Below are 16792 nucleotides of genomic sequence, written 5' to 3' on the forward strand. Positions count from 1 at the left end.
ATGTCTATAATACACTCCAAGAAAAAAAATGTTATCTATAGAAAATATTGCTTCCCACATAAGCCACAGTTCTAAGCGGCATTTGAAAATTCACTATGGAGGACACTTATCAAGCTAAATGCACCAGAGTTCTAGTGTAATTTGGGACAAAAACAGTTTTTCATGAGCTGCACCATGTTTTTTATGCATTGTAGACTCTTTTTGCACCTTGCTTTATGGCAGTGTGTGGCTTCATTGAAAAGGGGACAGAGCATGGTCAACCATGAAACAACATACGCTTGAATTGTGCTAACTTTTTTAGCACAAACTAAGCCAACGAAGAAGTGGTGAAAACTTACACTGTGTGGAGAATTATTTGACAAGTAAGTTTTTGACCATATCATCATTTTTATACATATTTTCCAAACCCAAGCTGTATAAACTTAAATCTTATTTAATGAAGCATATTAGGTGATGTGTATTTGTTTAATGAGGGAGGGGGTGACCTGAGGATATCAGTACCCTTTATGATTGTGTGCAGAATTATTAGGCAAATTGGTTTCCTCAGGCAAAATGGGTCAAAATAGTCTGAATAGTCAAACTTTGTTTCAAGTCTTACAGAGGAATGTAGCACTCTTGAAATTGCTTAGATGTGGGGGCGTGATCATAGAACCATCAAATGTTTGCTTGCAAATAGTTAGCAGGGTCCCAACAGAACGGGTTTTGAAAAAAAATCACGCACATTAACTGCCAAATATTTGAGAAGAAACAAACGTTAAGCGACCAGAAACCCATTATCCTACAGTGCTGTCATATTCCAGAATTACAACCTCACTGGAGGGCCCAGAAGTACAGATGTTCAGTGCTCAGAGACATGGCCAAGGTGAGGAGGACTGAAATCTGACCAACACTGAAAACAGAAAAGTTGAAACGTCAAGACTGAGCCAAGAAATATCTGAAGACAGATTTTTCAAAAGTTACTTGACTGATGAGATAAAAGCGACTTTTGATGAACCAGATAGATGGGTCCGTGGATGGATCAGTAACAGGCACAGACATCCACTTAGACTGCTGGTGTAGGTCTGTGCTTGTTACTTATGGAGGTGGGTGCAGCTTTGGGCTGGAATTTTTAACCTCTTCACGACACATGACGACTGGGTACATCATGGATCATCTCAGGTTAATCCCTACCGGCTGCCACAGGCAACAGACAGTGATCCCTGCAAATGTCAGCTGATTTGAACAACTGACATGTGCAGCTATCAGGCACGAGTGGATTCCTTACCAACTCGTGCCTGTTAACCCCTTGCATCTTACTGTCAAAATGTGACAGTGAGATGAAACAGTGCGCCGCGGTAAGCATTCACTTACCCGGCGCCATCGGAAGTCACGTGATAAGATCACATGGATCCGCTAGTTGTCATGGTATAACAGAGTCATGTGATGACTCCTGTAGCTATCATGAATCACTTCCTCTTACAGCCGACACAGCGGCAGGTATAAGAGGAGAGCAGCTTTTCTGCAGATCAAAGCAATGCTGCTCTGATCTACAAAAAGTAACAAGCGATCAGACTGCTTATCCTTATAGTCCCCTAGGGGGACTAGTAAAATGAAAAAAAAAAGTAAAAAAAATAAAATATCCAAAAAACAATTGGGAAGTCACGCTTTTTTTTTTGCAATTTTCTTGAGCACAAGTTGTTTGCCGTTTTCCAGTACACCATATGGTAAAACTAATGGTTTTATTCAAAAGTACAACTCCTCCTGCAAAAATAAGCCATTATATGGCAAGATTGACGGAAGAATAAAAACGTTATGGCTCTCGGGAAAGAAGGGAGAAAAGGTTTAAACATGAGCTAGAGGAATCTTTTCAGGTTGAATCCAACCTACTGTCAGTTTTCAGAAGACACTTTTGTAAACCAATAGTAAAGGAAAAAGTCTGCATCTTTCAAGAAAAGCATGCTTTTTATCCAGGACAATGCTCTATCACATGCATTGAAATGATCCACTGCTTTACTGCTGCTAAAGGCCTTAAAGATGACAGAATAATAACATTCCACGCTTTCCTCCAATTACCGTTCAAAAAACACAGGAGGAGGGCGGGGAGGAAACATAGCAGCTACCAGAAGTTCCCCGAGATACAAAATGAACAATTGACTTGTCCTGTTATCAATCTATCTGCTCAGATATTAACAGCTGATCACATCGGAGTGTTATCAAAAGGTTTAGGTTTCTTGCCTACAAAAAAACTTGATTTATTTCAAACTATTTTAAACGTAAATAAACTGGCGAGAAACCTCACCTTGAGATGCCACTTCGATCATGATAAAGATACATTATATGGTACATCATCTATTAATTCTGAGAAAATTCCAGAAGTAAATCAGAACCTGGCGGTATTTGATTTTAAGGATTTATTATATGTATCTACTTTGAGATCTTTGCAATCAGAAAGTCTTGTCAATAGTGTTGCTTTAAACAAATGTTTATCTCTTCCCAGTCCTTATTACTACTCATTAAAATCAAGACCAGAAATCCTGATCTTATTGAAAGAGAATTGACGGTATTAGATCAGACCTCTACCCAAACAACACGTAATCTTACTAAATGTGAAAAAATAGCTATAGACGGACTAAAATCTAACAAAAATATCCCAATTAGGAAAGCCGATAAGGGAAGGGGAATTGTTGTTCTAGATATATTATTTTAGGTGTAAAAATGAGATTTTGAAAAATAGTGACATTTACCAGCAAATTGGAGTGGACCCTACCTATAGATTTGTGTGAACTGCTTGTTCTCACCCACAAAGCTCTCCACAGTGCGGCACCCCCCTACATCTCCACCCTACTTTCTGTCTATCACCCCACCCGTTCTCTACGCTCTGCAAGCGACTTTCGACTAACATCCACACTAATTCGAACCTCCCACTCCCGGATCCAAGACTTCTTCCGAGCTGCACCAACCCTCTGGAACGCTCTACCCCAATAAGTTAGGACAATTCCCAACTTACTCAGCTTCAGACGCACCCTAAAGACGCATCTTTTTAGGGCGGCCTATCCCTAATAAGATTCGATTTACATAGTCCCTCTACAACTTCTCACAACATAACTCCACATCAAACTCCATGGCACCCAAAGGCATCTCAAGGCTCTGGCCCACTGGTCCAGGAAACCATTATCTAGCCCCCATGTCCGTGAGATGGCTGGATTGTCATTGTAAATAAACACTTGAACCTTGCCTCTCCCCCCCCCCATCTCATTGTAGATTGTAAGCTCTCACGAGCAGGGTTGTGTTTTTTCTTTTTTCCTCTAAATATTGTATTTCTATAACTGTTACTTGTTTGTATATGATCCTCCTGATTTGTAAAGCGCTGCGGAATATGTTGGCGCTATAGAAATAAAGATTATTATTATTATTATTATAGATTTAAGGAAGAACTAGAAAATGTATTACTGTAGATGAAGGTGTACATATGGGTGCTCTAGATGAAAATATAAAAAACATATAATTGTTGAATATCCGGTCATAGCGATTTATCATGCTATGCCTAAGATTCATAAGAATAAATTTACCTCTCCCTTTAAGCCTATAATTGTGGGGATAGGTTCAGTAAGTGAAAAACTGGGATCATGGGTAGATTTATATCTCCAACCCTTAGTATGTGCATTACCTGGATACATACGAGACACGAAAAGTATTATAAAAGGATTTGATAAATTTGTCTGGCAGTCAGATTATAATTGGCTCACATGTGACATCGAAAGACTGCACCCCTCCCTTCCACATGAAGTTATTTTAAACAGTTTGGAATATTTTTTGGACAAATCTAGTTCTTATATTCAATCTATTAAGGATTTTTTGTATTTTTCTGTTACATTTTTACTGATACATAATTATTTTGTATTTGACGGTAAATATTATTTACAGAAACAGGGCGTAAGCATGAGAGGAAATTATTCTCCCTCGCTTGCAAATATAGTAGTGGCAGTATGGGAGGAAAAATACATTTTTAATGATAGACATTTGTTTTATGACATTATATCTTACAGTCATTACATAGACGACATGATCTTTGTGTGGAAGGGAGGGGGAACCCAGTGCAGGCTTTTTATGTCATATTTAAATAACAACAAATTTAATCTGAAATTTACTTAAAACGTTCAAAATTATAACATTAATTTTGTGGATATCATACTCACAGATCATATTGAAAGTGGTAACATAGAGATTAGTCCATACAGGAAACCCACGGATAGCAACTCCATATTGCATGGTAGTTCATGTCAGCAAGCACATATTATTCAAAACGTATCAACAGGAGAATTAATTAGAATAAAAAGGATACAAGTAATAATGAGAATTTTAAGAAAGAGCAGGATAGAGTTTGTAATCGTATTTTCAATAGAGGTTATCCAAATTGGACATTACATTGGAAATAAATAGAGAGGAATTATTAAAAGATAAACCTATAAAAAACATCAAGAAATGGAAGATAATAATTTTGCTCCTATCACTTTTTCTACCAGATACAGTCCTCAGTATTCTAGTATTGTTAACATAATAAAGAAATATTTATTTACCTATTCTTAATCAAAATAATACTCTTGCGAATGTAGTAAAATCTAATTCTATTCAGTTTGTTTCGAGCTAAAATACTTAGGCAATATATTTAGTCCTAGTAATGTCTTACGAGAGGGAGGAAAAAGTGAAAGTGATTAGCTAACATACAAAGGATTTTTCAAGTGCGGACATTATCCCTGTAAGGTGTGCCAATAGGTTGAAAAGGGCAACAGCTTTGCATCCTTCTCTAATGGCATGTTATATCACGTAGATAGATATTTAAACTGCAATAGTGAGGGGGTGATCTATCTTATTGATTGCAAAATTGGTCTTAAACAATATGTGGGTTGCACTGTGGGGCCGCTGAAGAATCGCATAAGACGCCACACTTCACATGTAGGTAAAACACACTTGTGCGGCTCTTCGGCGGTATCCAGGCATCTCTCTCTCTCTCTCCTTAATAATTAGTAGTGATCAGTAAGCAGGATTAAGAATGAAAATGTTGAAAAGCCACAAAGATATTGATTTTTTTTAAGGTAATATTTCTCTTATGTTTAGGTGGATATATAATTCATATGTGGTAAAGGATAATATATATCCTTTTTGCGGAATTGTCCCTTTTTATTAGATTCTTGCAGATCATAGGGAAAATTTATTAATTTGGTGATTCATATAAAAAAACGCTATTATCGGGTAAATCTTTTTATCATATGAATTCGGCTATATTTTTACCTATTGCTCAGGAAAATGATATATAAGGGATAAGTTATAACTGATATCACTGAAAAGTAATAGAACTAATAGATATAGTCTGGATTTGAAAAATAACCGCATGTATTGGATTAAGGATGGGAATGGATGTGTATGCGGCTTTTCAACATGATTAAACATCTTTGCTGATCTCAGTCCCTGATAAAAATATGATTTTCATAAGTATATATATATATATATATACAGTTAGGTCCAGAAATATTTGGACAGTGACACAATTTTCGCGAGTTGGGCTCTGCATGCCACCACATTGGATTTGAAATGAAACCTCTACAACAGAATTCAAGTGCAGATTGTAACGTTTAATTTGAAGGTTTGAACAAAAATATCTGATAGAAATTGTAGGAATTGTACACATTTCTTTACAAACACTCCACATTTTAGGAGGTCAAAAGTAATTGGACAAATAAACCAAACCCAAACAAAATATTTTTATTTTCAATATTTTGTTGCGAATCCTTTGGAGGCAATCACTGCCTTAAGTCTGGAACCCATGGACATCACCAAACGCTGGGTTTCCTCCTTCTTAATGCTTTGCCAGGCCTTTACAGCCGCAGCCTTCAGGTCTTGCTTGTTTGTGGGTCTTTCCGTCTTAAGTCTGGATTTGAGCAAGTGAAATGCATGCTCAATTGGGTTAAGATCTGGTGATTGACTTGGCCATTGCAGAATGTTCCACTTTTTTGCACTCATGAACTCCTGGGTAGCTTTGGCTGTATGCTTGGGGTCATTGTCCATCTGTACTATGAAGCGCCGTCCGATCAACTTTGCGGCATTTGGCTGAATGTGGGCTGAAAGTATATCCCGGTACACTTCAGAATTCATCCGGCTACTCTTGTCTGCTGTTATGTCATCAATAAACACAAGTGACCCAGTGCCATTGAAAGCCATGCATGCCCATGCCATCACGTTGCCTCCACCATGTTTTACAGAGGATGTGGTGTGCCGTTCCCTTTCTTCTCCAAACTTTTTTCTTACCATCATTCTGGTACAGGTTGATCTTTGTCTCATCTGTCCATAGAAAACTTTTCCAGAACTGAGCTGGCTTCATGAGGTGTTTTTCAGCAAATTTAACTCTGGCCTGTCTATTTTTGGAATTGATGAATGGTTTGCATCTAGATGTGAACCCTTTGTATTTACTTTCATGGAGTCTTCTCTTTACTGTTGACTTAGAGACAGATACACCTACTTCACTGAGAGTGTTCTGGACTTCAGTTGATGTTGTGAACGGGTTCTTCTTCACCAAAGAAAGTATGCGGCGATCATCCACCACTGTTGTCATCCATGGACTCCCAGGCCTTTTTGAGTTCCCAAGCTCACCAGTCAATTCCTTTTTTCTCAGAATGTACCCGACTGTTGATTTTGCTACTCCAAGCATGTCCGCACTCTCTGATGGATTTTTTTCTTTTTTTTCAGCCTCAGGATGTTCTGCTTCACCTCAATTGAGAGTTCCTTAGACCGCATGTTGTCTGGTCACAGCAACAACTTCCAAATGCAAAACCACACACCTGTAATCAACCCCAGACCTTTTAACTACTTCATAGATTACAGGTTAACGAGGGAGACGCCTTCAGAGTTAATTGCAGCCCTTAGAGTCCCTTGTCCAATTACTTTTGGTCCCTTGAAAAAGAGGAGGCTATGCATTACAGAGCTATGATTCCTAAACCCTTTCTCCGATTTGGATGTGAAAACTCTCATATTGCAGCTGGGAGTGTGCACTTTCAGCCCATATTATATATATAATTGTATTTCTGAACATGTTTTTGTAAACAGCTAAAATAACAAAACTTGTGTCACTGTCCAAATAATTCTGGCCCTGACTGTATATATATATCTATATATATATGCAGATTTGCAAAACTATACGTTTGGGATAATTTATTGAAAACAAGGGAGTTCCACTAAGGGTGAAAATAATATATGTTGTTTTGGCTGTGATTATTGAGCCCAGCATATTATACTAAATGATGCTTTTTCATGTGTAAATGTTTTTATATTTTTTATAAAGATTTGTAACTTTGTTCGTAATGGACATTTTATTGAATGCACGTGTGTTTTCATCGGGTGTGGCAGCCTTAAACCTGAGGCACTATGGGGTTTCTTGTAAAGTATTTAAAACTATTTGTTCTAAGAACATCCATGAATAAGACATTATGACATAGTAATGTGTCGAAACGCGTTGGATGTAAACTGATGTAAGACCTTTATCTGGTGGATGCCATTTCTGATGAACTTTTAATGTAACGCAATAAAATAATTATCTTAAGCAAAACACGCCTGGATCCGCTGGATATTTTGCTTCTCTTGAATTGTGGACATCCTGACCTGGGATTTTACATGCAGGATCAAATGGTAGTTGTCCTGAGTATACTGCAAGCAGTGAGAGCTGGTTCGTATGTCTATCCGCTATTGAAGAATAATAACATGGCCCCTTCCTCACTTGACCGAAACCCTTCTAAGAACTTGTGGGCCCTTCTTAGGCTATGTGCACACACTTAAGTATTTGGTTGCAGAAATATCTGCAGCATTTCTGCATCCCTTGGCAGGAAAAATGCAGCAAAAAAAATGTGCATTTTTGCCTCGTTTTTTTGCATGCATTTTTTCATTGTTTTCAATAGTCAAAACCGCAGACAAAAACTCCAAAGGAATTTAAATGCTGCAGATTATTTTTTGCACCAAATCTGCAAGGGTAAAAAAACCTCAACATGTGCACTAAACTTCAGGATTCTCATTGACTTTGCACATTAATAGTTGCCCGATAATTCTGCACACATAGAAATTCTTTTTAAGAATGACAAAATCTCAGTTTTGAAATAATCAAGTTTCAGGTACATTACATTCTTACTTTGAAAAACCGCACTGTAGTTGTTCGAAAATAGAATTATTAATCAAAAATACAAATTGCCTAATAATTGTGTACATGCAGATTAAACAATCTTAAATTTCCACATTCATCAAGCAGTATGGATCACCATGATAAATCTGCTGCATTTTAATCCTGTCTAATCTAAGTTTATACAGTCTTAAGGCCGCTTTACAAGCTGTGATATTGTGACCAATATCACTAGCGTGCGTACCCGCCCCCATCGGTTGTGCGACACGGGCAAATCGCTGCCCGTGGCGCACAACATTGCGCGGACCCATCACACTACTTGCCTAGCGACGTCGCTGTGACCGACGAACCTCCTCCTTTCTAAGGGGGCGGTTCATTCAGCGATGTCACAGCAGCGTCACTGAACCACCGCCCAATAGAAGCGGAGGGGCGGAGATGAGCGGGACGTAACATCCCGCCCACCTCCTTCCTTCCTCATTACGGGCGGGCGCAGGTAAGGTGAGGTTCCTCGTTCCTGCGGTGTCACACATAGCGATGTGTGCTGCCGCAGGAACGACGAACTTCATCGTACACCGAGCAGCAGCGATATTCGAGAATAGGGGGGCATGTCACTGATGAGCGATTTTGAACGTCTTTGCGACGATTCAAAATCGCTCATAGGTGTCACACGCAAAGACATCGCTAAAGCGGCCGGATGTGCGTCACAAATTCCGTGACCCCAACGAGATCGCTTGAGCGATGTCACAGCGTGTAAAGTGACCTTAAGAATCTGATAGTACTGAAACCTGTCCCCCACTAAGGGCAAAGTAATGAAACACCTGCACATTACACTTACAGCATACCATATGACAGTACGACATCCTATATCAAATTCATATGCCTTAATCAGAGGTGTATCTAGGCTTTTTGACACGCGGAGCAAGACGTCAGTTTGGTGTCCCCCATGTGACCAATCATTCATATTTGATTTGCACACTCAGTCACTTGATGACGAGCTGCTCTTAATTTAATTCTCTGAATGTTCAAAGAGAAACATAGGAAGAAAAGCCAATTGTCACATGCAAGTATGAAGATCGATATATAAGTGGAGTGGCCATATGATGACTACTGGAACCAGAAGCAGAGCTGAATCCTTGACAGGGAGTATATTACATGCTGTTATGATTGAGCTACAGTGCTTAATTTTATAAGTAATGGAATAGTCCAGGATTGAGATGAAAATCTGTTGTCACTATGTGACCGCAGACTTCTCAATTTTCATAGTGCATACACTGCCCACTGTCAGAATTCTCTGGTGCCGGCGATGAGAGTAGGAGGTTACGAAACTGCAAGTATGTGATTTACATATACATCGATCGGAGGAGCTTATTTTATGCTGTTTTTATTTTTTGAATAAATGTGAAGTTTTATATTACACTTCTGAAATTTTTGGATGTTTTTGTGCCGGGATCCACCCTCTATTGATTTACATATACAGTATGTGGTTACGTGTCAACTAAACATGCATGGCCTTGCTCAAAATGAATTAGTAAGGCTGGACACGTCAAATCAGAATGTAGCCAGATATATAAAAATCTCATACTTGCGCTCACATGACCGTCCACTATTGCCACTGGCTCTGGAGAATCCTAAAAGTGTGCAGAGTATGCATTGTGAGAAATCAGAAGCCTGCAGTCACCTAGAGTCACTGCAGAATTTCATCTCAAACTTGGACAAGCCCTTTACGCTCGGGTCCGGCGCTGCTGCGACGGCTGCTCGGTGGCTCGAGCGGTGGTCCGGATCCGAGGACTCGAGCGGCGCTCCTCGCCCGTGAGTGAAAGGGGGTAGTTTGGTTTGGGGATTTGGTCCGTGACGCCACCCACGGGTTGTGGTGAGGTTGGGCACCACCGCTGCTGGTGACGGGGATCCCGGGAGCGATGGCAGGGAGCAGCTGGGATGTTGTTTTCCCCCTCCGTGGGTAGGGGTTGAAGGTCCCAGGGCCCAGTGAGGTGACAGGCAGGCAGGGCTGGATGGGTGCAGGGTCGCCTGGACTGCGCAGCGCGGTGCCGGACGGCACGGTAGTACTCACTCAGCCACAAAGGTACGGAAAGTCTCTGGTAAACCAAACGGCTGGATGGACGGGTCCCGCAGCCGGCTGCTGTGGCTTCTCCTGGACGGTTAGTGGTGGCTGCCTTTCCCTGCACCTTTGTGTATGTTCGGTCCCGATGGCTTCCCACAGGTAACCCGCTCCCCAGCGTATATATGTGCCGGAGGAGCCCTTTTGCCCGCAGGCTCTGGCCCTTGGAACTCTAGCTGGGGCGGTAGCTGTATTTCCTCTTGCTGGTCGGACGGTTGCCTTCAATCGGGTCTTGGCTGTTAGGAAACCCCTGGGGTTCCGGTCACTGACGGATTTGACCTCTAATGGCAACTCCAAGCCTGGTCGGGGTCCGTAGGCCCTGCCTGTGTGTGCTGGCTTCACTTCGCTCCCCGGTTCGGTACCGGCGAGTCACCGCCCGTCCCCGGTCCTACGGTTCCGCGTTGATCTGCCTCTCCTGCAGACGGCCACCACCGTCTGCCAACCTTGCTCTTAGTGCCCGGGCCACACACCCGGACACGGTCAGTCTGCTCCTCCACTTCCACTTCCCTAACTCTGACTGCACTCTACTCCGACTGACTTCCTTCTCCTGCCTCTAGGACTGTGAACTCCTCAGTGGGTGGGGCCAACCGCCTTGCTCCACCTCACCTGGTGTGGATATCAGCCCCTGGCCGGAGGCAACAAGGATTTTGTGTCTGGCTAATGTGCCTGTTCCAGGGTGGGGGTGTATGTTGTAGTACCTGTGACGACCTGGCTAGTCCAGGGCACCACATTCCCCCTTGGTTAAATGCAGACCGTCCGCGAGCTGCCCGTCCATCACCGGTTTTATTTTTCTTTTTAACTGTAAAAATAATAAATAACATGTGACGGTAAACATTAAGCACACTTCAGGTCATCTTGAATTTTGCAAAAACACATATATTTACATTTTTAACAACAACGGACGGCTTCCGCTCTCCCACCCAAGCAACCTGGCCCTGTTGCTGCCCCTAAGAAAATGGGCAGCACCCCTTGACCCCAGTCCAGATCCAGGCTGCCCGAGCTGGAACGGGTACGGTGTCTCGCACCCGACTGTCACTTCAGGGGACCCCACGTCCATGGGGGACCCCTGACCCCCGGAGGATTGCCACCAGTTGCGGTAGTGGCGGGCCTGGGCCATCTCTTTCCTCCAGGCCCATCCTCCAAATCAGCCTCTCCGGAGGCGGCAACGGAAACATGCCCCAACCTATTTACAATCCCACCAGTTCGTGGGTGCCCTGCAAGTTCTCAGGCATGTCCATAAGCAGTTTCTTATGCAATGGTAGCAAAGGGTTCCTACGGGGACTACTTGCCAGCAACGGCCGGGTCAATCACTGTGCCAATCAGGTTAAACTTCGGTTGATTCATTCATTTACTTATTTACACACTCAACAGGTTATGGTATTGGTGGTTCCAACGGGGACAACGGTGCAACGGAGGGACCGCTGACTTTGGGGTGGCTACCACCGCGGGGGGTCGGCCCAATCGGGGACCGGACGGTACATCGGGTTCTCCTTCCATAGGCAGTGGAGTCCAGAACCGCTGATCGCCGTTGGGAACGGTGGTGGGGGCAGCGTGCTCGGGACCTCCTCTTCCATCAGCTACACTCTCTCGGGACCTCCTGCTGCAGTACCAGCCCCCGGTTCCCACTCAATCAAGGCTGGTTCAGGAACTTGGGTGGCCTGATCACGACGCGGCACGGCCGCCGCGGCCCCTTGCTCACGGGCCCACACCACGGCGACCATTTTGCGCACCTCCGCCTTCCAAACCAGCAGCTGCTGCAAGCTCTGCGCCCTCACCTTCAAGCAGAACCGGCCCAGCTCCCTTTCCAGCCACGCAGCGGTCCCGGCGGGGAGCTCACCCGGGCCGCAGTCTTCAAAGGCTACTCCTCCTCTGCCCCTCCAGAGCTTAGACGCTCCGGTGGCGGGCGCTCCCGCGCTCCAGCCCAGAGACGCTGCCATCTCTCCATTCGCGTCCCCCCTTGGTCTTATCTCGGCACCTCCTCTTCAGGGGTGGGGCTTCGGCTTTCACGCCTCCACTGCTCGAGAAGACACTTGAGCGGGAAAATCTCCGCGCCCAAGATGGCGGATTCTGAAATTTTTCGGCCGGACACCGCCAGCGGGGCACAAGGCGCACTTCTACCAGCCGGCAGAATGGTAAGATCCTGTTCGTGACGCCAAGTTGTCACGGACGGGGAAGGATGCCGCTGCGCTGCGCTCGCTAACGCTCAGGTCCGGCGCTGCTGCGACGGCTGCTCGGTGGCTCGAGCGGTGGGCCGGATCCGGGGACTCGAGCGGCGCTCGTCGCCCGTGAATGAAAGGGGGTAGTTTGGTGTGGGTATTTGGTCCCTGGAGGGAGGCAACAAGGATTTTGTGTCTGGCTGATGTGCCTGTCTCAGGGTGGGGGTATATGTTTACCAAAGATATGCCACATAACAGGGGAAACACAATGTCTGGTAGTGACAATGCACCACCACCCCTGGATATAATAAATGGATAGGCTGTAGCCAAAACCATATAAACCAATAAGAAATACAGCCAATACACAAATAGTAATAATAAAGTACAGTTTTTATTAATGAATAAAATATTAAAAGTGCAAAAAACACAAGAACAGCACGACAGAGGACAAAGATATATATAGACACAATTTAAATTACTCCACAATGTGTATGTAGGACAAGAAAAATTGTTTATATATAAAAGCCCAATAGATATAAATGTGTGCCAAGTGGCAAATCACTATGCATAGCACTATTTGTACAAGATGAATGGAATATATTATAGAAAAATGTGTATAAAAAATATATAAAAAATATATAATATATAGATGTGTCAAAAAATATATTATAAAAGGGATTATGGCACAATAAAGTGCAAAACTAGTGAAAGTGTGAAAAATACACTTAGTAAAGTATATAACCAGTAAATCCAAGTGGAATATCCATAATTGTTATTTGCACGAGTGCTAGATTGCTGGCTATCACAGAATCATAGGTCCATGTTGAATAAGGTGGAGATGGAGAGCCGAAGATATCGGCATATAAAGCCAAGTGACAAGAAAGGATCATCAGAAGGGGTTACCTGTGGTCATGTCCTGCTGCCGTGCCGACGCCAAACCAACACGTGTTTCGGCACGTCGCCTTCGTCAGTGAGGTGTGGTGTCGGACGGCAGGAGGGGAGCCCATATATACTGACATCCACCAATGGGTGTTAGATTGTGGGATATAATTATCGGGCGCATGTGAGCAGGCCAAGTACGTAGCGCGCCGTCATGAAGGACGTCACCCGGGGGCAGAGCCGATGACGCGAGCGGCCGAGGACCACGTGGAAAACCACATGGTCCCGGGCGATCACATGACCGGGTCCGAGCACGGGAATGTAGACGCCCCCACGATGACGCACACCGGACAGACCAGCACATGCGCGCATCCCAATGGGAATCCATACAATAGATAAGAATAGAAGAAAGCGTAAGTTATAGATAATTAAGAAGTGAGACATGATAAAAGAAAAATGTATAAGGGATGTGAATAAGGGTGCCAACAAGGAGTGGGCAAAATTGATGATATTTTTTTAATTTGGAGGGGCTCTGCTGCTGAGCTGAAAAACTTCTTTGACTCTTTGAATATGAATCAGCTCAATTTACGTTTGACCTATAAGTATGACATGACCATGATCGATTTTCTGGATGTCAAGATTAAACGTGACTCATTCAATTCTCTACAGACTGACATTCATCGTAAAGCAACATCAGTTAATTCCTTACTCCACGCCAAGTCATCTCATCCATCCCAAATGTTTAATGGCATACCTACGGGACAGTTTCTCCGTATAAAAAGAGTGTGCTCTACAGAAGATGATTTTGAATATCAAGCCTCCGATTTAAGACGAAGATTTCAAAATCGTGGCTATAGTAACAGATCAATCAACATGACCTATGCAAGAGCAAAAAACTCTAAAAGACATGATCTTCTTTATACGCCTTGGAAACATACAGAGACAGACCAGGTGAGACTTATCACCAGGTACCATTCACACTGGTTTACGATGAAAAAATGTCTTAAAAAATTTTGGCCAATCCTCTTGACAGACCCAATTATAAAACAATATGTTAAACCATATCCTAGCGTCACTGCAAGACGTGGCCGGAATTTAGGTGACCATTTGGTATCTAGTCACTACCAACCAGTCCAGAAGAATTTTTTTACCACCATTTCTCCTCCAAAATGGGGCTGTAAGCCATGTGGCAGATGCGTAGCATGCCCGAATGTGGATACGGCAACTGAGTTTTTTGATTCCACAGGCAACAAAAAATATGTGATTACACACAGTATTACTTGCTCAACAAAAGCAGTCACATACTACGCGACATGCCCATGTCCATTGATTTATGTAGGCCTGACAAGCCGGGAAATGAAAGTTTGTATCCGTGAACATGTTCGGGATATCAGACTAGCACAGACCGAGACTGATCTGAATGCATTGAAATCAATACCCAGACACTTTAAGGAGCATCACAATTGTGATGCTTCCCTATTAAGGGTAATCGGTATTGACCACATCATTTCTGGTATTCGGGGTGGTAATATAATGCGGAGACTGGCTCAACAAGAGTGTAAATGGATCTGGACTCTGGACACCATATACCCCAAAGGACTGAATGACATTTTGAGTTTTGCCCCCTTCCTTAATCCTTAAATATTAGTGATAATATAAATTTTACGGGTTGGTCCATTCTGTGCATTGGTATTTTTATCTTCATAACAAATTTTATTGAATTTTATATTGGCCACACTGTTTATATGTATTTCATGTTTTGTGGTGTCTTTTTCTGTTTATATGATGTACTAATTTAATTTATTATATATATCTTTTAGTATTACCTCTGACGGCTTGCTTATCTGATGTTGATGATTTTTTGCCCCTTCCATCTGATGTGATATACTCCTGTGGATGAAATGATAATGGGAAGAATGAAGAAAATAAAGAGACATGATGAAGTTTCACATTTTTATTCACATTCAATATTTGATATATTTTTTTTATTATTGTATATGTTAATTATGTACCAATAGTTTATGCACTTGTCACACATATATTCACAGTAATATTTAATTGCACTAATTTTATACATATATGCTATATATACATATTTATTGTACATATTTCCCTTTTTGCCCACTCCTTGTTGGCACCCTTATTCACATCCCTTATACATTTATCTTTTATCATGTCTCACTTCTTAATTATCTATAACTTACGCTTTCTTCTATTCTTATCTATTGTATGGATTCCCATTGGGATGCGCGCATGTGCTGGTCTGTCCGGTGTGCGTCATCGTGGGGGCGTCTACATTCCCGTGCTCGGACCCGGTCATGTGATCGCCCGGGACCATGTGGTTTTCCACGTGGTCCTCGGCCGCTCGCGTCATCGGCTCTGCCCCCGGGTGACGTCCTTCATGACGGCGCGCTACGTACTTGGCCTGCTCACATGCGCCCAATAATTATATCCCACAATCTAACACCCATTGGTGGATGTCAGTATATATGTGCTCCCCTCCTGCCGTCCGACACCACACCTCCCTGACGAAGGCCACGTGCCGAAACACGTATTGGTTTGGCGTCGGCACGGCAGCAGGACATGACCACAGGTAACCCCTTCTGATGATCCTTTCTTGTCACTTGGCTTTATATGCTGATATCTTCGGCTCTTCATCTCCACCTTATTCAACATGGACCTATGATTCTGTGATAGCCCTATAATCTAGCACTCGTGCAAATAACTATTATGGATATTCCACTTGGATTTACTGGTTATATACTTTACTAAGTGTATTTTTCACACTTTGCACTAGTTTTGCACTTTATTGTGCCATAATCCCTTTTATAATATATTTTTTGACACATCTATATATTATATATTTTTTATATATTTTTTATACACTTTTTTCTATAATATATTCCATTCATCTTGTACAAATAGTGCTATGCATAGTGATTCGCCACTTGGCACACATTTATATCTATTGGGCTTTTATATATAAACAATTTTTCTTGTCCTACATACACATTGTGGAGTAATTTAAATTGTGTCTATATATATCTTTGTCCTCTGTCGTGCTGTTCTTGTGCTTTTTGCACTTTTAATATTTTATTCATTAATAAAAACTGTACTTTATTATTACTATTTGTGTATTGGCTGTATTTCTTATTGGTTTATATGGGGGTATATGTTGTAGTACCTGTGACGACCTGGCTAGTCCAGGGCGCCACACTAGGGTGCTGTGCTGTGCAGTACAAAGGTACACAATTTACAACTTGGCATAATTAGCAAGATACAGCGAAAAAAAAAAAAGCAACCATTATGGGTGGGAATACAGTGGGAAGCAATTTCCCAGTGCTGGCTAAGAGCCTAGTCCAAGGTGCCCCAGCATAACAAGGCCACCTCGTCCTGACACAGCTTAGTCAACCACCCCACAATCGCCAGAGCAGCCTACCCCTGCTTTATCAGCCAGGGAGGGTACCTTGTGACGGAGACCCTGCTTCATCGCTTAGTCAAGTT

The sequence above is a fragment of the Anomaloglossus baeobatrachus genome, chromosome 4 (assembly GCF_048569485.1).
Source record: "Anomaloglossus baeobatrachus isolate aAnoBae1 chromosome 4, aAnoBae1.hap1, whole genome shotgun sequence".
NCBI classification, from domain to species: Eukaryota; Metazoa; Chordata; class Amphibia; order Anura; family Aromobatidae; genus Anomaloglossus; species Anomaloglossus baeobatrachus.